The 21,383-nt window shown below is 39.8% G+C and overlaps 1 long non-coding RNA gene across 17 annotated transcripts in view; it reads right to left on the bottom strand.

Moving 5' to 3' along the window:
* LOC104137987 (uncharacterized) overlaps positions 1-21,383 on the bottom strand; it is a 235,779-nt gene that overhangs the window by 46,977 nt on the left and 167,419 nt on the right. For 12 of the 17 annotated variants that reach the window (XR_011136088.1, XR_011136096.1, XR_011136079.1 and 9 more), the window contains one exon: positions 4,762-4,892. This is a non-coding gene — a long non-coding RNA (uncharacterized lncRNA). Of the gene's footprint in view, positions 1-4,761; positions 4,893-19,942; positions 20,103-21,383 lie in introns of all 17 variants that reach the window. The other 5 variants (XR_011136084.1, XR_011136086.1, XR_011136085.1 and 2 more) reach the window with 4 other exon arrangements.

Raw genomic sequence — 21,383 nt, 5'->3', positions numbered from 1 at the left:
GCACTGCAGCATTGCCATACTCTGTCTCAACAAGGAGGACAGAGAACTCAACAACTATACCACCACTCCAGGCTTCCTCTTATTCTTGTGTCCTAGAGGTAACACTACAAATAACACTAACAAAAAGAAAAAAAAATGGCAGTAGTATTGCCTCTGAAGTCTCAAAAAACTGTATTAGAGCATTTTAAGGCTTAACAGAAGCTTTCACAAAACCCATTGAGATCCAAGCTCTCCTATATACAATGCCAACAAGAGAAGAAAAGCGAAACTCACTAAACCAAAATCCAGAGAAAGAAATCTTTGTGTTTCAAACTTAATTTAATAATAGAAACATCATGCTCCCTCACGTTGCACGTGATGTGCTGTGGCATGGCTTCTTTGATGTGTCAAACTCCCAGACACATTGCTGCTTTAGACGTTATTAATCTGCTAATTGACACCCTGTATGTCTTAATTCTGCCATTTTCCGCTAAAGAAGAAGTCATAAATTTAAAACATGGTTTTAATACCCATGCATTGCATCTATTTTTGCAGTAGAGACTTCCCAAATGATAAACTTACAAAGGCTATTTGACCAGTACCATTCTCTCAAAATCCAAACTGATGGAAAAGAATTTATTGTTACTACACACATAACACTAGACATATTTTACCCACTGAAATGCTCTGTAAAAGGCCTTTGCCTTGGTCTGATTTGGAAAGAAGCTGTGGCTTTGACTGTCACTAGCAATAGGTCTCTCCCTGCAAAGCGCCTGTGAAGATTAACTCACACCCGTGAAGTCAGAACCGAGGAAAACCTTGAACTGGGCTCTCAGGGAGCTCTACAAATTCTTTCAGCTTTAATGTCCAAACCAGTTGCTGTCTTTTTGACTGTTAACTATTAGTTTGGTGTGAGAGGATGACAAGGAGGGGACTCTGGGCTCTTGTTCACTAATGATACTGCTTCTCTCAGTTTGTCAGCTATCCAGAGACAAACGGCTTGCTCTGCAAGTGTTACCGTTTTATTGAGCAGATCCCCAGTAACACACTAGAGCTGGCAAACAGCACAGACAGAAGTAGCTTCATAAATGCATGCATTGTGCACTAGTCTTCACATGGGACACGCTTCCCAAATTCACAGTCTTCATGCCGGCTGTCCCCAGGAACAGGCTGGAAAGGGAGGCTGCAGCCCTAGTAAACCACGCTAGCTAGAGGTGCAAGTTTGCAGGCTTGCAACCTCCTGAAAACCCATTTAACAGTCACACAGTGAGGAAGCTATCTTTTCCAAAACATTACTTTTAAGATTGATTCAAAATTGCTGTGAAGTGGGACCTCAGCTGAGAAAAGGGAAAAAAAGAACTTAATTAAAGTGCTGTCCAGCTGGAACTTGAAAATTCTTCAGCCAAGGGAATACATCATACACTGCCTCTTCCCCAATACTTTGAAAAACACAAACTGCTGTGGATTTAATTAAAGCTTTGACTTAGTTTTTAACTCTGCTTACTCTCTACTTGATTTAATAATGTTCAGTCAAGATGCAAAGTTACGGCCCCCATCATATACTAATAAGGAAAAAACACGTTCCTCCGTTGTGACAATCTGCATGTTTTCTATTGTTTTTTAATTAATTTAGGCAGAGTTATATGTAATGTATTATGCAACACATGGCAAAAGCTGGAGGACATAAATTTTGCTACCTAAGCTGGTTTAAACTGGCCACGTTCAACTGTTTCAAAGGCTTTTTTGGGGGGTTGGGTTAACTGACATGTTTTTTTTTGCTTCCCAATAACAAATCTCAAGCTAAAAAATCATATTTGAAACAGATGCTTAGATATTACACAGGCCTTTTGCTATGTCAAAGCCCATAAATCAGAATCCTTTACTAGTTAGGAACTATCCTCAGCTCATTCCTGTACTGGTCCTCCTCAAAGTACCAGTGTATTTCATTCTAACTTGTCCATGGTTTCCTCATCTTCATCTACAGAACCTAAATCCCAGTTTGCCAAATACATCTGAATATACCTTAAAAACACACTCCATCTCCCTCTCCTAGCTAACTGTGGGCACAATAACTCAGAGGCCTCTTGGCCTTGACAGCAGTAGCTTTTATATTAGCATTCTTCAGATTTTGAAGCTGACAATTATGGCAGGGTGGATTTCTCAATCTGCAGTTACTCTGTCAGGAGTGGGGAGACACCCGAGCTGGTGCCATGCTGGAGTGGCACAGTTCCGGTGGGCTTGCTCATTCAGAAACAGCGCTGCACCAACAAGGCTATGCTGTTTGCAAAGGCTGTCCAGAGCTTGCACTGAGCAGAGCTGGCACTTGGTCCAGCCAATAAGACATGCCAGGGGTTAGCTGATATTGTGCTGGTGTCTGCACTGTCCTCCCAGGCCCAGGAGCACCAAGGAGCATAGAGCAGAGGCATCCAAAAATCCCTGCACAGCTTCAGCCCGGGATAGCCCTGGCACCAAGCAATGCTGCTCAGTCCCAGCTCCTGTTTAGCCCCTCTGACTGCACATGCCAGGCCCTGCATGCTGCGATCGCTGTGGCTTATTCGCTAGGGCACAGTGTCAGACCCAGGCTGTCTCTGCACATCCCTGTGGCATCGTGCCCGAGCTCGGAAGCGCTCCCCCAGCAGAGGAATTTGGGAGGGGAGACCCAGCCTGGCTCCAGAGAGCCAGCTTGGCTCCAGCTGCTCCAGCCACGATGCACTGGGATGGCCCGGGTGGTGCTTCCCACCCATGCACCCCCAAAGCCTCATAGGGGCTTTGGCTCTGCTCAGCCTAGCCCAGCTCTGCACTACTAGAGGTCAGAGACGACCGCTGACAGTTCGTAATAGCACATAGTGTTTGTCTCTGGTATCCCCCATTTCATATAGCAGAATCTCCCCGTTCTGAGTGATTCGATCGTTAACAACACAGCACCATTTCACTTCCCAGAATGACCCACAACGACCAGGTTTCATCGTCAGAACATACACTATAGCCCTCTGCACTGCTGAATTGGATTCAGTTTTGCAAATTGAAAAGAGCTCCCTCTGGCCTAATTGCAAAGTCCAGTGCATGAACTGAAGCCGCTTGCAGCCTCAGTTGCCGGGGAAAGTGGTTAAATGATCACACTCTGAGTTTATAATCACAGTGGGCACACATTAACCAGCGCCCAGCTACACAGGAGAAACTTTTTACCAGAGTAACTTAATCACTTCCCTAGATCCATACAGAGACCCTGCGTTGCTTGCTATAGTCTCCCTTAGTGCGGTATAAATCAGGGGTATGTTCATGGAATCTGGCAGTACTGTAAGAGCAGAAACCAATAGATTAAAAAGCCATGGTCTTTACAAAATATACATTAAGACTATAGTTAAGTGGAAATGTTAGTAATGTATGTTACACACCCACCATGAGAGGTAAACAACACACCAGACGCACGTTAAGACATAAGAATGGGGTAAATGTAAGAAGTTGTTTGTATCCTCTAGTTATCTGGGAGCCGACAGGTTTGTTGTGTAAGTGCTATCTTTTCACACACATAATCCGCAACCCAGACAACCTAGATCTTTTTAGAGTTGACAGGATTTGAAAATAAGGTCTCGGCAATCTACAGCTTGAGATAACCCCCATAAAATATCAGAGGCATAAGCAGGGAGAAATATCTGGTAGGAGGAAGATTGAGAGAAGCTGAGAAGGCTACAAAAGGATCATAGAAGGGATGCTGCTGAAAGGAAAATGCTCTGCATTACCTACACATATGTAACCTGCACCGCTGCTCCATTACAATGTGGGTTTTGTTTGGCTATTTTTTTTAAGTTAACCTGTGGGTTTTATACATGAAAATGTAGTCAGAAAGAATATAAATAAAAATAAAAAACCTAAAGGAATTTTTTTCCTCCATCATCTTTATGATAGAAATTAGGAAAGTTACCAGACAGCTGAGCGATTTGTAAAATGCTGCCCTCCATGGCTTTCTGCCCCCCTCCCACCACATCCATTATTAGTTGTGTCACATCGAAGATTCATAGAACATTTATTTAGATACAAAGCAATGCTACCTAGTTTTTAGAAAGACTCTATACTCTTTGTATTGACAGGTTTTTCTCTTCTGTGGATTTTTATTGTTTCGTATCCTTTGCAAAAGGAAAGAAAAAATCCTTACCATCATTCATTGAATTAAAATAAAAAATTCTGTGATGTTTTTTGTCCTGTAGACAAACTCATATATATGAAAAAATGCGCAATATAAGTTAATCCCCCAATGTAGCATAAAACCTGATGGATAATTCCACAGAAAGCATTCAACTGTGTTGATATACTTCTATTCAACAGTTAGTTATGTGCCTAGGATTAAAGAAAAAACAGATAAAAAGACTGAGGTGAGTATACCTTTTTAAAGTTTAAAAAAAAAAAAGAGAGCGAGAGAGAGAGAGAGAGAGAGACGAGAAACCTACTAGATAAGGGAAATGAAATTGCCAAATAAGTGTTTCTGGAATTTATTTTTTGCTTTTGTGCTAGTGCCCCAAATTTAAGGCAATATGGTACAGAGAAATAGCATTTACCTACCTCATTTTACAGTAGGAAGGAGTACTGACAAATATGCATGTTGTAAGAGAAGAGGAAATGTTACAACATTCTTTAGCAACACTAGGCAGCTCCATTTAGAAAAAATGTTTCATTCAAGACATTTTTTGCTACAGCCTTTGAATGTTCAGTAGATTTATTTCATGTTAGCCTTTTTTGATCAATTGAAATTTATATTTTTTTAAAATATCAAATATGTATTCTTACCTATGATGTTGAATCACTCCAAAGGCCTGACGAGCTACTGCATCATGGGACAGCACGTGGAAAAGGGAGGTCTCTCTCACCATGGCATCACCTTTTGACTCTACAGCACACAGAGAACAGAGTTAGCACTTCTGCGACAAGGCAAAGTAATGACAATTAAAATTAGCTACCACTATACAAATGATAACCTGAAACATTTGTTCCAGGACATAGATGTTCACAGCTTATCCTAGGAGGAGTCTGAATATAAACCACAACCATCCATGAAGTGTCTAGACAAGCATTTACAGTGGTATTAGCTGAGTTCGCTCAAGCTGCTACAGAGCCACGAGCGTCAGTCTAGAAAAGGCTAAAAAAGGCAAGACGTTTATTACGTAGAGTCAATTCCCACCTTATATGGAACACAGGGTATCTAGCACATCTACTTTTCCTACACTAGAAAATGCTTCTAAAAAAGAAGAAAGAAAAATTGAGAAGATACTTGTACAGAATATCGTGCAAGCCAACAAATGAGGATAACAGCAAGCTCACGTTCTACTTGCTTCAGTTTCCCCCTCTTCATTGTAATAATTAGTTAGAAGGGGTAGATGATACCGTGTAGGGTAAATAGGCACGTAGAGGTGTAGGAGAAATAAGAAGAAAAGAGGAAAGTAGGAAAGAGACAATTAAGAGAAGGTGGAATAAAACTTTTACTGATTCACTGACTTCGATATATTTTGTTTGATTTTTAAAATACACATTTCTATCTTTTCCTTTAGAAATACTCATCACTGGCCACATGCCTAAATGAGTCAAAAAGGAGACACATGGACACTCATCAAACAGATAGATTTAAATATACTGTCATTGTCCTCTAGAAATGATTTCACATAATGAATGTTCCAGAACAGAAAATTCTTTCTTTGATCCAAATATAATGGATAATATTTAGTTATTAAACCAGTCTGCTAGTGTATTTTCACTACAGCCCTATATCTTTGACTTTAATGATAGCACCTAAAAATCCTTGAAATAAAAACTGGAGCGAAAATTAGAGCATCGATCATACTGTGGAATCAAAAACGCGGAGCTACTATTAATAAATGCTCACTCAGCATTTTGGGGGGTTCTGTGTATTCCTTGTAGAGAAGTTTTGACGTTGTTAAGTATTCTATACTGATTTTTTCCAGAAGAGGTCATAAATTAAGCAGCCTATCATGCTCAGAGTAAGGTTGTGATCAGAGTACTACATGTCAAGTCATTCTTTTTAGTCTCTATGCTAAAAATACAACTTTGCAAAAATCCCGACTGCTGCTAACAAGCCAGTACAGCTCTTTGAGGTATAGTGTGACTGTCAAATATGTCAGTTACTGAGGGAGCCTTTCCCAGTGTTCGCAAATGAAATATTCTATTTGCGAGTCAGGAAAAATGGGCAGAGACTTGCTGACACAGAGTTATGCAAGTTCAATAAGCTTTTTACCAACCTCTGAGCTGGATACCTAAGCATCAGGTGCCTGAAGTAGAAGAAGGAGCCCCCAGTTTGTCTCTGCGCTGGGCACGATGCACGAGGATGCACAGAGCAGTCACAGACTCTGCCTGTGCATGGGGACGTAACCACATTGAAAGCCTAGCAGAGCAGAAGCCAAAACACGGAGGCAGACCTTATGGGACTAGCGCTGGGAAGCAAATCATTGCAGAGGTGATCTGGCCAAACCACGGTGAATGGGGGCTGCCCATTCCTTTGGCCTGATACATTGCACTGCCCCTGGGCTGGACCTAGCTTCTCGGGGGCACCCGTCATGGGTTCTCGTCCAGCGGTTTGGAGATGATGTCTCACAGGCTGCCCCCCAAGAGATGTGGGTTTTACATGCCCAGATGTCTGCCATCTATTGTCTTCTCCCTGCTGATTTATTTTCAAGATGCCTGCTGCCTAGAACTTTTCTGTTAAATTTCCTTGATTTTAGGCCTTCCTGGAGGAGTGGAGAAAAGAGATTTTTCTATACTGCATTGCTAGTTAAAACAGCTAAACAGCTCATGATAGAAGAAGAGAGGCTCAAACACTGGTTGCCAGGATCAGTTAGCAGTATTAAGCATTACACAAGGCACTGTCTGAATCACTTTGATTTTGACTCCATTATGTTAGCCACTACCAAACATACTGTAAAATAGAAACACCAAACACTAACAACGCTAACACTCACTGAGCTTTGACTGTACGAAGCATTTTTTCAATGTATTAGACGAAATTGAGCCTCCAAAGAATACTTAGTCCTTTTCATTTTCTTATAACTATTCCGCAAAACCAGAGATCGCAAAGTAAAATTATGTCAAAAGAGTTTCGGTTTGCTTCTTCCTTTGTTAAAAAATACAATACGTTTTTAGTTTCCTCATCTCTACAGTCAAAAAAGAAGCTGCTGTCACTCTGCTGACAAGAACAGATTTCTCTTCTCATTTCTATTCTCAAGATACTTACAGTTTTTGTTAAGTTGAATCTGGGTTAGTTTAGGTTGGGTTTTTTTTTTTTAATGTAATGGCTTAGCTCTTAAAAAGCTGACATTTATTTGAAAGAAATAAAATAGAACACTTTTACTTCTCTTTCTAATATCTGAACATTAAAAGTGTTGCTGGTGTACTTTTATTCTCCAGCTTTCAAATCTCACTCAAACAAGACTCTTAAACTTTTCATTTAATTTATATGTGCATATATATATACATATATATATATACACAAAAAATACATATACACACACACATATATAAATTGAATTTGAAACTGTCTTCTTAAATTCCTCCCCTCCGCTAACAGAGAGTAGCCAGAAGCAGATGTGAGCATGTGTAATATTCCTCAAAGTCAATCTGAAATATTATTCCACCTGAGGTACATGTCTTTGGTACACTTTTCAGTATTGTCACAAGAGACTGCTACCCTGGTGAGCAGTTCTGTGGTGGAAGAGATCATCACATTTGCTAGAGGCGAAAGATGAAGTACTGAAATACATGAAACTGTAAATCCTAATACAGTTAATCTGAAAATTCATGCCAAGCATGTGACAAGACACAAAGCCAAGTGATTACAAGAGAGAGCATCAACCCTGACTTAACATTTCCAGCATTTTATATCACAGTTTTAATGTTCTATAAGCTGAGTATTAATATCTGGCTGTCAGAAGTATGAATTCACTTTATTTAAAAGTAGATATATAGCTAAGGAAAGTTGTGGAAAATTCCTTGCCTGTGAGGTTAAACAGAAGAGCATTAGTCACAGCCTCTGTTGCACACGGCTGTCTATGAAAAAAACAGGAAATACTCAGGTTTTAGAAAGCACAGTTCTGTACCAATATATAGATTAACCTAAAATGAGTCTTATCATCTTCTAATAGTTCCAAAAATCTTTCAATTGATATGAAAGATAACTTTCAGAGAGTCTGCTGGAACTAACGAAGCTATGATTAAATGCAAATAATGAAAGCACATCAAACTTTTGGCTGAGGTGGCTGACTAGCCACTAGAATAATGTTTTCTCACAGAAAGATTTTTTCGTGTTGAAACTAACACGAGATTGGAAGAATTGGTTGGAAATTTTTAGAGGAAAAAAAATTTCATCGGCAATTATCGTTTTGTGCCCAGGGGTTTCACTCAGAAAGTCCATTTGGCATTCAAACAGACTCCACTCTGGACAATTCGTTGCCAGGAGCAGTAGCACCACATCTGCACCACGTCCAAGCTAAAAGCCTTCTCAGTTCATTAACTCACACTCTGTATCACATAAGTACATCTATCTAGCCAGCTAATCTGAGCAAGTCTGCCCAGAACCACACTGCACAGCCCATTTTTAGCGATCTGGGTTTGCTCTTTCCACACCAAGCTGCCTTGCTTCAATTAGATTAGCCTCATTGATGAGTATTTTAAAGAAGTCTCACACAGGTATGTATTACATTTACAGGTAACAAGACACACCTTATTAAAGTTCATTAATGTTGATTTTTTTTAAACTAGCACCCATTGTATCTGTTGATTTTTTCAGTATTTACACAGGATACAATGATCCTCTACCACTTCATGAAGTGCTTGGAGTTCATTTAGCTTGTTATTCATGAAACTAGAAAATCTCCAAAGTGTTACTTATGGCCAAATTTTCATGAGTTCAGAGCCAGAGATTTAGCTACTCCAGAATAATATACAGGACCAGTGATTTCAAAACTTGTCAGTTCAATATTAGATATCCAAGATAGAGTCATATTTTTCAAAACTGCAAGCACAATCTAATCACTTCATTTGGTGCCTGCACGGCAGGTCACTCTTTGGAGCGCATGTACTAAAGCTCTGCTGCTTTATGTTGTTCCTTTTGTTCACATTTGGCTCATCCTTCTTCTCACCATCTTCATTTCACGACCAGAACAGGAAGACTAAGTTCATATCATTAAATCTTTACATACTATCCTGCAGTTACTCTAGTTCTTTGTTCCTTATTTTGTAGTCAACAATTAGCAAGTTTTCTGATACTGGTCTATGGCTGGGTTCTGACAGCTGCCACTCTGGTATATATTCTGAGTAACTCTGTTGAAATCAGCTGAGATATTCCACCTTTATTCTTACAGAAAGAGATCCACCTCTCCGCAGAGTGGTGAAGCACAGATGTTACAAGATAACAATAATAGGTATCTCCTGTACTTCACAGAGTTACTGCATTCATATATTGCAGCAGGGAAGAAATATATTTTACTGTGATTAAAGTTGCGACAAGACTTTTCAGGGCAAAAATTAAAAAATTAAAATGCTTTGAGTTGAATGAAATATTTCATTTATTTTATGACTTGTGTTAAACTATTTTGAAAGGTTAATTGGTGCAAAAGTTAAGTTCATAACACTGTATTGAAACAGAAAGAGAAAATCTATCAGCTTTTTCAGTTTCTTCCTCTTTTTTCACCAAGACCTATCTGTTGAATTTGGCATAAGTTCACAACAAAGTTTCAGCTTTGTTTTTTTTGCTGAAAATCTTTTTTTTCAACAAATAAAGAATTTTGTTCTAATTGTGACTTAAGTTAGAACAATAATTTCATATTTCCATTTCTTAATAATAGGAGTAAATAAAACAACAGTAGTTGATCCTCTGTCCGTTGTTAAAGAAAAAATTTAAAAAAAAAGAATTGCAAAATTCATAACCCAGTCATTACAATTTGATTTTCTTTTATAGTTTCTATTTCAGGTATATAAAACTGTATGTCTGTGACATTTAAGAGTCACAGACATTTACATTTTACCCTACATAATTCAATCTAGTCTTAAAACCACAAATTCTCACCCACAGCGAATTAAGAACTGCAGATGAGTGCACAAGCTAACATTCACTTAAAGGCACAGCCAACATCAAGTAATATTTTAACAGTCCACAAGGCATTGGCAGGTTAGCAGCACACCACAAATTGTCAGGAGTTAAATTCCTTAGCTCCTTCTCTACCACACAGTTAGAGATCATCGACACTTATGAAGGCTGACTCTAAAAACACTTGGCACGAGAACACGCTTTCCCTTCCTCTTCTGTCCCCCTAAATGATTCCACACTGGTCTTCTGCACATAAACATATGTTGTCACTTTGTGGAGTCAGTTTGTGGAGTCCAGGAAACATACATCCTCTGTTAAGGAGGGAAAGAGGAGGAAAGAGCTCGGTTTTGTCATCCTCAGTCACGATGATTTGTGCTTTATTCTGCAAGTAGTTCCACTGGGGCCAATGAAACTGCATGCACAGAGCAGAGTACTAATCAGCGTAAATAAGGTTAGCAAATTCAGGTCATGCCACTGGTAAAAAAATCCATTTATTATTCAGAAATCAAACAAGTATATAACAGAAAATAGGAAAAGACAAGACATATTTGACAAAGCTTTGGATGCAGCGATGAGCACTGCAGACCTATAAAAGCTAATAAACATTGTCAGTCTGTCAAGTTCCATGGTCCACAGCTCTCCATCATATCTCCCTTCTCCGTGGGACCCACACTGAGACAACCAGCAAAATCTTTCAGCTAGAAGAAGTACCATCCTCTTTGATTTCTTAGATTTCAAAATTATGATGTCCTAGTCAGCTAAATGCTTAGCAAATAATTGTTTTGTAAAAAGAATTATGAATATCAGAACTTTGGAAGCTCTGAAATGTCCCTCAGCAAGCAAACAACTGACGCTTCCTCCCACTCAGGCCACTCTCACTTGTGCATTGCAATTAGCATTGCAAATGATTTCCTTTTTCAGGACTATTGATTGCACTGTTAAATAGCAGAAGAGAATTATGCCTGGAAAACCTCCTTTTAGCTTCCACTATGTGTTATCTATCCATCTACCTATCAAGAAAGCTTCCAGTTCTCTACACCTCTTGTTTATACTCTTACTCAACCTTCTATTTATGGGCACGATGTATTATTCATTGTTATACCCACTCACCTTTCAAAAACCCATAGTTAGACATAACATAGTCTAAATATGTTTCCCAATGTCCAGGGATAATGCTTCCTTTGTACATTCTTCCTCAGTGGACGTATATCAAAATTCCAAACATAGGTAGAATATTTGGCCAGCTCATCTTCTGTAAGTTGCTCTAGTTAGTCCTAAAGTAATTAGTACCTTGCTTCAGTTTGGAACTATACGTGTGTGTGTGTGTGTGTGTGTGTGTGTGCGTGTGTGTACTGATTATAAACAGAGACATTAGACATATAGAAATTCCTATATACAGATATTGTGTGGAAGGGTAGACAGAAGACTACATCGTGATGGCAGGAGTTCATACAAATGACAAAGGTGGGGGGCAAGCAAAACATTCTTAAACACCAAGCTGATACAATGTTCTTAATGTGCCTCATGTAACCTCTGTAGAAACCCAGCAATTTATCACACACTGCAAGACAATCAGAAGCAACCTCTACATAATCATCTGTAAATTGCTATGGCACTATGAAAAGATTCACAGCCCAAGTTCTGTGTCCAAGAAGGAAGGAGTCAGAAAGATTGCAATTCAGACAACTTCCGAAACAGAAGGATGAGCATGGTATAAAAAATCAACACATCGAAAGGGCTTTGTCTATCCCAGTCACAGACAAGCTTGAACAAGGCTTCATTTGCATTCACACAAACAGGCAGAGCTAAGCAAAGCACACTACAATAAGCTTCCCTCATTTGATTAGAAAGGAGGAGGGGAAAGCACAGATTCCAAGTAAGTGCTTTGAAGATTTGTTTGCATGCAGTGGCATGCTCATACTGCAAAGGTATCCTTGGAGTTAAGGCAATCCAAGATGCCCCAGTATCATTGGAATAAGGCGATCCAGGACAGAGGCATCCACTCCAGGAGACCACACCCTGGGGAGAGACCTCTGAGCTGTTCTTCAGGCACTACTTGCAAGGGAGCTTTCAGAGAAATGCTCAGTTACAGCTTCGGGAAAAGATTAGTTTTAGGCACAAGTTTACCATGCTTAATTTGATGCTATTTTAGCCACGGCTCCATCTCTGTAATCAAGAGCTTTTCTTTTTGCTTTCCTATTTTGATTTTAAGCTTGTCTAACCATAGTATTTTGACAAATTTAGAGTACATCAGTGTTAGGAAGGTAACATATCCAAGTAAAGTTGCAGATAAGCCTTACGCAAACTGAGACAAGTCTAGGAATCCACGGGGTGATGGTTAAGTGCTAGATTCAAAGGGAGAAGCCTCACTGGGAGAGCTTATTCCGTGGTTTCTGACTCAGAGCTGCAAGCTGAAAGAACCTACTGCTTTGAAAGTCTCACATCATCACACGTGTCCCTTCTAACAAAAATATAAGGTAACCTTACATTCCAGCTATAAAGTACTCAGACAGCTTGGCTATTGACTGCACAATGGCAAATCCTTCTCTAAAGTTGGTTTCTGGCTGTATCTCAGAAACCGAATGTTCACTCGTGTGAAAAGTGACCCTGAAACCATTGCTACTGAGGTATCTGACCTTACTTGGGAAAGTCTGCTCAGCTCATCAGACAGCCTGCAATAATGTATCTGTGAGGGGAAAGATAAAACCCTGAACAAGTACAGCCGGCTCAGCCAAAAAAGTTCTCTTAGAAACATGTTGTTCCATCAACAGTAGCACGGGTGGAAATGTTCTAGCTACAGGAATGATTTCTAAGATTCAGAGGAGTTTGGGCACCCGGCAGAAATTATCCCTTGAAAATGAGAATTTAAGTTATTTCCACAAACAGCACAGAAGACTCAGGCCAGAATAGCAAACCGCCCTGAGAAAACTACTGCACACGTCTAGCCTGTATCAGGAGAGGAGCTTGAACTTATGACTCCTGGCCTCCAAAAAACTTTCTTAACTAATTGGCTCTTTTGAGACCATTAGTTTCCTAACTGGTTGGCTATCCCTTCCTTCTTGTATCCACAAACGAGAGGGTAAATTTTCCTGTGATAGAAAATTCAGCCGCAATATTATGTCCTAAGGAGAACAGTTTCAAAGTGCTTGTTTTTCTCTTGAGACCATGTGAGATAGAGTCTATTTGCTTTAATCTGTGTGAGTTCAGGAACTCAGTGACCTTTTTATATATGTATATGAAAGTAAGATTTTTCATGAGGCAGGCGGTTCCACACTCTTGCAGCTCTAATTTATAATTTTTAATTGGAACTACATTCAACTGCTCCAATTCCAGCACCTCTAACTCAGCTACACGCCTCAGATTTCAGTCAAGGTAATTTCCAGCTAATGATAATTTTTATCACTCTGCCCTTACATTGATTTATAGAAACTGCAAGGAAAGTTTGGAGAAATTTTCTGTTAGCTTAAAACTGCTCCTTTTTTTAAAGCAAGTTAGTTTACAGCAGCTCAAAAAGGGTATTAACATGCCACGCTGTCATCCAAGAGCAAGCTGAAATATATTTGCTTATCTTACCATAATCAGTCAAAATGAATTCACATTTCCTTAAATATTTCATTCAGAAATATTCTTAATGGTTGGTGAGCAGGCAGTTTAGTAAACATACAGTACACTATAAAACCTTAGTAGCAACTGAATGTGAGCTTCACATAGAAAGCAGCCACACACACACACACAATACACTTGGACTGAAATTAGGTAGCATTTCCTTGTATAATTACATAGTTTATTAAAGGTGATTTTTGAAGCAATTAGTAAATTATATCAAGGTGTTTTGGGTTTCTTTTTCAGTAATCTAGGAACCAGTAAACACAGTGCTATAATAAATCCCGTTATTTGTGCTGCAGTGGCTAAGGGGCAAGTTGCAACATTTTGGATTTACTAAGAACTTTGTGCTCAAATCCCAAATTATGGGACGCTGGCATAAAATGAATCCTTTTCGTACAGCTGTGCTTATTTTCATAGAGAGTACGTCTACATTTGCGCTTTAGTTCAGACCAGCAACATGCTTCTGAAGCCAAATCTCCAAATTGTTCCCATTTACCATGCTTTGATTCACATGATGGAGAGGTCTCAAAGCACATGAATCCAATTCTTTTCAAATTAAACTAAACTAGAAGACGGGATCCAGGAATGCATATACTGCCCTCCAGCTGCTAATGACCATTCTGTCCTTTGGACCAGACTAGGACTGGTAAAAGTAACCTGAAATTGGTAAAATTGGTCCTCAGTACTGACTGAATCTCTTCCTACTGTGCTGAACTACCTGCAAATGTAGGTATAGCCTCTAGATACTTACAGTAAGCACTAAAATTTCCCTCTCCCTTTCCACAAGGAAACAAACGAGCAGCCACAGTGAGCTGTGGTTTTCCCAAGCAAGTGGTTATGAATCTCTGAAGTACAGGTGAAATTGTAAGTTATCCAACTAAACCACAGAGAGGTTTAACCTGATCTTTCCTGAATAGCAATTAACCTAACATTATCCTAGGAAAACATAGATGAAACTTCAAGTCAGGTTGAGATATATTATTAGAATTTTCCCTGTCTACTAACCAATTTATTGGCTTCCATGATAACCCCCGGAAATACGTATACAGCTTTTGTCCTCATAGGTCACTGATTCAGGGAACACATCCCTATGACATGAGAAGAAGGGAAATCCCCATCCTATTTATGATTTGTATTTGTTACTATTAATCAATTCAGCAACATCTCCCTTTGTATTTCATGAAAGTTAAGCATGCTAGTCCACATGTTTGACAATTAGCAATTTGCGTCTCTTGTTAAGTTATGCACTATTACTGAAATACCTCACAAGGACAGTCAGCCTTAGCAATAAATAACCTCCTACAATACAATGGAATGCGCTTCCGTGACAAGTATCTAGTGTTGTTAAAGTATTTCTTTCTTTTTTAAATCAAACCACAAAAGTTCGACTGCACATTTTAAATCAAGAATATAAGCTCTGCTTCTACAACCTTAGACTTATCCATAACATTGCATGATTTCATTTATTTTGTTTGTGGGTGATAACTAATAGTAATTACAGCTAGTTTTCATGTAGTCAAGTACTCACAGCACTTCCAAAGACACAACTAGGGGCAGAGTCATCCCTTAACTCACTACCTCCCTAAGGCAATTTGGTTACTACTATGTGGTCTCAAACAAGGGTCAGTAACGTGTAGCATGCACAAATTACAGAATTACGAGATTGTGCAGTGCATAAGTGGCAAATGACACTTATGTGAAATATATCATCCATAATGTAAAAAAAAAATTGTTCTAGGATCTGAACACTTGTGGAAAAGGGCTTCCTGCCTATATAGGAACTAACAAACAATTTTGTTGCATAATCAAGCACCAAAAGCAGCCATAAGCTGGCTCTGTTTACCATCTGAGCAGGCAGTAATTCTACCTGGCTCTGCCCAAGAGATGTCATAACTTCCAAAGCAGCAGGTGAAAGCCATTGGGAGTGATTAAGAAATCTGTGAGTGGGAGGGGAAAAAATTTGATTCTGAATGGAAAGAAAGGAAGAGCCTGGCATGTCAGGATCAGAATGCTTCTACCAACCCGGATTTTGAGGATATGGGGTACAGACTGGATTTGGGTCCTTGATCACGTATGGTAGGCCCACTCAGATACCTTGCTAGGAGAAGGAGTTCCACAGGGTGTCCTGAATTTCTTACATGGATAAACCAAGTTCTGGGTATCCTGTATTCCTGATATCAACATTTTTATAAGGCTTTGTAACTGTTGCTTAATTTTGGCTTTGCAAATGTATACTTCACTTTGTTTTCATTTGTACCATGCCATTCCTACTGGTATAACAATATTCAAGACCAGGACACTGCAATGCTGTAATAGTGCCTGCCATTGCAATACATTTCTGCAGCATTTCTGCAAAGTAACAGGGTGCCCTCTAGTTCCTGCATGGGCTAGTTTGGGAGCTGGCGACGCAAGAACCTGTGTAGAAGAGAAGTCTTTCACTGACCGCCACCATTAGGCTACTCCTCTGGACAGTGTAGGAAAGTGGGAAGCAAATATCATACCTGAACAGTGAAGGTCCTCCAGAAACTGTTAGGAACAGCAAATTTGAGGCAGGATTTATGCCTGTCTGTCATTTAACTCAAATCATAGCTGTACCCTGACAACATAAGACAACATGGCAATGCTTTAGAGATTCAGTGTATAGTTGCATTGTTTGCTTTCTCTTTATTTGGAGAATAGAAATTAGAGTAGAAAAAAAGACAAAATTTTCAGTAGAAATCTTGTTTCCAAGGCAGAGAGCAAGTGCCAGTGGAACAGAAAGGCCTTTTCTTGGTCAGGATTATTTGCTCAGATTATCAGTATAGAACTTTGAACAGAGAAGTAATATGTAAAACCAACTAAATGGGATGTGATGAGCCAGTCAGGTGCATAAAGAATTTGGTAATGCAGACATCAAAAATCTGCTTAGACAGAAGCACTAACAGCACTGAGAAACTTCTTAACGGACTTGGAACATAGCTAATACATTATTCCTGAGAGGCAATTATGGAGTTCAGCCCCAGGCTGGGACAATTGACTGTAGTTTTGATTTTCCAATGTAGCAAGCCTACTAGTGATAGAGCAGGAATAACTTGGACTAAGTCTAGAGATGCAGAAGTGGGGAGGAGCACAGCTTACTTACCAGAGGCAGGTGGGCCTGCCAAAGGGCATTAGGATTGACTGGAAGATAAGGCAGAAATAAGCAGCTGTGGGGCAGTTGAATGGCTACAGCCCATGACAAGAACTGGCCATGTTCATGTTACAGAGAAGGTTCCTGTACTGAGGAATATCTCATCTTTTTGGAAGAGTGCAGGATGTTCAGCAGGTAGTAGAAGGCCCCAAGATGTACATTATCTACAACCAGGGATTTTAGCACTATACTCCAAGAGAATGTGATCTGTGTAAAGAAGTTTTGCAGTGAATATTTGACACCTTTTGAGAGTGGTAAGCTTCGTAGATCTGCTAAGTGGGTTAAGTGTAAGGAGAACCCTTCGTTGGAGAGGATTCAAACACTGATCTCATGGCAACTGAACCGTCCTGTAATGTTTAGGGGAAGGCAGTGGAAGAAGCAGTCTGGGGCAAGACCTCGGAAGCCCTAAAGGAAGTATCTTTGAGTATGTACAATCTCCTTACACAAGGAGACAGGTTCAAAGCCAGCTCTCAGGAGTAGGGAAAGAAATGGACATCTCAGTGGGGATCCAGCAAGGAGGTAGGAGAAAATAGGTCTGCGCAGGTCTGGATTTAAGACTCATTCACAGAGCACAAGAGATGACTATCAGCACCTTCGCAGCCAAACTCCAAAACTCCTACCTTTGACACCTTTTGGTGTTCTGAAGCTGAAACTTCTCCAGCAGATTCTGCAATCCTGCCAGTTTTTGTAGTGGTTTTGTGAAGTGGGCAGATGTGTCCATTATAAAACCATTGGCTTGTACATAGCGTCTCAGTACAGCTTAGCTACTACCAGCATGTCTCTTCCCATATTGATATTCTCACTTATTTTTTTCTTTGTAGTGGATGAAGTGTAAACACAGACCCGGCAATTAAACTGTCAGTTACAAAGCCTGGAATTGAAGCACTTCTTTCCTACAGGAGGGTTTGTGCCTGTGTTCGCATTATAGCTAGATCCTTCACTGTTACTTTTTAAGTGGTTTCACAGTTGCCTCAAGGTTTATTTCATAACCAAGCTGCTCTTTAGTTCCCTTTGAGTAACCTCTTCTACTGAAGAATTTCCTCTGTCCTACAACTAAAATGTCCTCCAGCCTAAATGTCCACATGACAGTCTCACTTAGTGTCCTTTTATGATAAGCTCAGAGTGATCAAGTGATATGTTTCTTTAAATGTGTACAGCTAAATGGGAACTATTTGTGCAAATGATATATATTCACAGCACCAGACACACCAGCAATACAGCAACAAGAGCAGGCTGCCGGTTGAGGCCAGAATCAACAAGCAGAACCAGGCTGGGAACCAAGGGCAAGGGCCTGAGCTTAAATGCAGCTCCCAAGCTAATGGCTGGTCTCTAGATGAGGCTTCTCACAGCTTTCCTCACAACTCAGCTGTTCCCCAGCAGCTGATCTGAGGTTGCACTACTGCACTATATCAGAGCCAGCCTTTAGCACAGGCAGCCAAGTGCCTTGGAAAGAGGAGGAGGTTGCAGCACCAGTTGGTGCACTCAGGACCCTGACTCATGCAACACTTCCAAGACTCTTGGGCAAGGATTCCATTGACTATGTATTCTTACATATAAATGAGTACAGTAGGACCCAACTTCATCCTGACTTTTAGACACTACAACAATAAAATATTAAAAAAGGACCATGATGTGCATTTAAACTATACGTGCATCTTCAAAATTTAATAGTGAGTGACTCTAAGATGTACATATTCTCCTACAGTATTCATATAAGGTCAGATGTTAAGTGCACTAGCTACCACTGCAAAGGTCAGAGAACTGTATTTTCTCCCCTTCCCCTTCTTTGTGCTGTAGCTCTGGTGTCCATCTCCTTCCTTCACAGCTCCCATATTAAGAAAATGCAAAACAGGGAAGAAGGTGTGCTCTTGCTGCAGCAGCAGCCATCGAGCTTACAGCAAAAGAGAGTATTTTAAAAGGCTATGAGTATTTTTCAGTGTAAATAAACACAGAATAACTAGATATTCAGTTAAGCTGCCCATGAAACTTTAGAAAACTTGATATGAAAAAGACAGAAAAAAAAGTGAGAAAGTTACAAATCCTGAAATGCTATATAGCATGAAGAGCGCTCATTTTTGGTATATTTACCTGGTATTTTGGTATATCTATCTGAGCAAATGTGGAGAAACCTGAACTCAGTCTATCTGCATTGAGCTGTCTTGACATAAGCCATATACTGGCCAAAAGCCGTACACTTGCATAATAGGCAGGGCTGCCGAGAAGCTGAGCATATTAGTTTGCCACCATGCTGCACAAATGCGGCTATTTGATCTCTTGGCCAAAGCTGATTCATGTCCAGTCAGGCCTGAATGTGCCCAAGCAGACCTGCCCAAGCTTTCTGTCCCTGGATGAAATTTATCTCTGCAGAGAAAGCCACCACAAATCTCCATCTTTCTTAATTCATCCAGTTGTGATTAGATGATTTATTCCCCTTTCACTGGCCTTCTGCTTCTGAGTGAATTTTGCCTCTGCTGTTAGTTGGGAAAAGTTGTTTCCGTGCGTAACAGGTTTTCGTTAATCCTTTTTATCAGTGTCCGTTCAAAATCACAGGGCCCAGCATATCTCCAGTTAACACCTGGTGTTAGCTATTTTAAAATCATGAGATGTTTCTGTATGCAAGAGATGGCTGGCAAAAGAGGGAAAAGATACTGGAATTACGACACAAATAAAGGTCAGGCCAGAGATGAATAAGGACTGTGTCCTTCAGGCTAGATAGGGAAGGAGAGGACAGGGCACACAGGCGCAGTGAGATTGGGGGCAAATGGGAAAGTTAAGTGATAGGAAGACAGGGAGATGGGATGAATGATCCTAAAGTTCATAAAACCTTCTGCATTTCTTGAGGTCCAGCAATACTCAGCCCAAAGCATGAGCTAGTTTTTTTAGAAGGCTCTGTCTTGTCATTACAAAAATAGACTAGTCTCCAACTGGTACTACATTAATCCGCTTCATTATCACTATTATGAGAAAACTCATCTCTGTAGGTACATGGAATATGGCTATAGATGTACAGAATATGGCTCCCCCAGAGAGCGATAGTGAATAGTGAAGATAGCTAATTTTCTAACCGCATTGGAGCTATTGATGTATTTATCCATTCCACTTACTTCTTTGCCCCACCCCTCAGCAAATTGGCCCCTGTCACATCTTGATATGCCAGATGTAGCCCAACACCAGCTCTTCGGTGGCACGCACTGCACACAATAGCAGGTGCAGAATGAGAGATGATATTGAACAGTTGCTTAGTTATCTCAGCTTGCTCAAAGCCTGAAAAAGATCAACGATTAAGCTAATTAATTAGAGATAATTAATTGGAAGTATCTGAACAAAGAAAAAATGTACAAACTGAAACAGACTCACCTTGGATATGGTCTTTTTTTTTTTTTCTAGCTAGTCTTGGTAAATTATATTGAGTTACACATTTGACACTAGGGGAGGGATTCAGTTTGATGTGAAGACATTCACATTTAGGTGTCTACATGCAAATGTCTGAACTCTTTTAGCTAGTGGAGGCTAAGGAGCTCTTTAGGAGCTCAGTTAGACACCTGCCTGGGAGTCAGCTGCCCAAACACAGGTGCCTCCTATTATATGGGATGCTGACTAGATCTCCTTCATCAGTAAGGGGAGCTTAGACACTCATGTGCTCACGCACGTGAAGATGCCTAAGCTAAGGTATCTTAATCCTACTATTGGTACAGTTATGAAAGACAGGATACACACGCAGTTTTTGTATTGTATCTCATTGTTAACTCTAATCTTTACCAATCTTCATATGATAACAATAATTAATTTCTGATCAGATTTAATACAAAACTGTTCCTCAGTACAATTTTTAAATTAATACACTAATTCTACTTATTAATTGGTTATTTAAACTGCACAGTTGCATTGCACCTCCCCCTTACATTTTTTGTGTTCTAAACAGCTCTTGGATAAATTGTGTTAAAAAAAGAAACAGAAAAATGAAATGCAGACACTACCTGGAATATCCTACTGTATCTATTCAAATGAATACATAGTGTGGTTTGTGCTTTAATGTGCATGTGAATAATGCTCTGCAAGGTAGATGGTATCTATCAACTGTAAATAAGGTCATTTACTGGATTTTTATAAAATCCACTAACTTGTTGCTCGATAAAAATCAAAGAAACTGTTCTTTGCATGCAATATATTTGTATTTATGAATGCAAATATATAAATTAGCTCTCCAGATGCGTTTCCATTAAGGTTTTAGTTCATCTCAGGAACGCATTTTTTGAAGCCAAGTCTCGAGGTTGTTCCCAATTATCATGCTTTGGTTTGCACTGGGGAGCAATCTTGGAACACATGGATTGGCTTCCTTTCAAATGAACTTAGCTGGAAGATAGGCTCCAAGAATGCACTTAATGTTATCCAGCTTCTAATGCACCTTCAGTCCCTGGCATCACAGTAAAGCTCGTCTAAAGTAAAAACTAATCCTAAAACACGTTAAATATGTACATCAGATCCTCAGCATCACATGGATCCCTCTACAGATCCAGTTGCACTGAGCTGCAGTATTTGCTAATG

This window comes from Struthio camelus, chromosome 1, assembly GCF_040807025.1.
Source record: "Struthio camelus isolate bStrCam1 chromosome 1, bStrCam1.hap1, whole genome shotgun sequence".
Taxonomy (NCBI): Eukaryota; Metazoa; Chordata; class Aves; order Struthioniformes; family Struthionidae; genus Struthio; species Struthio camelus.
Note: the sequence above shows the minus strand (reverse complement) of the source record. Positions and strands in the feature narration are given on the sequence as shown.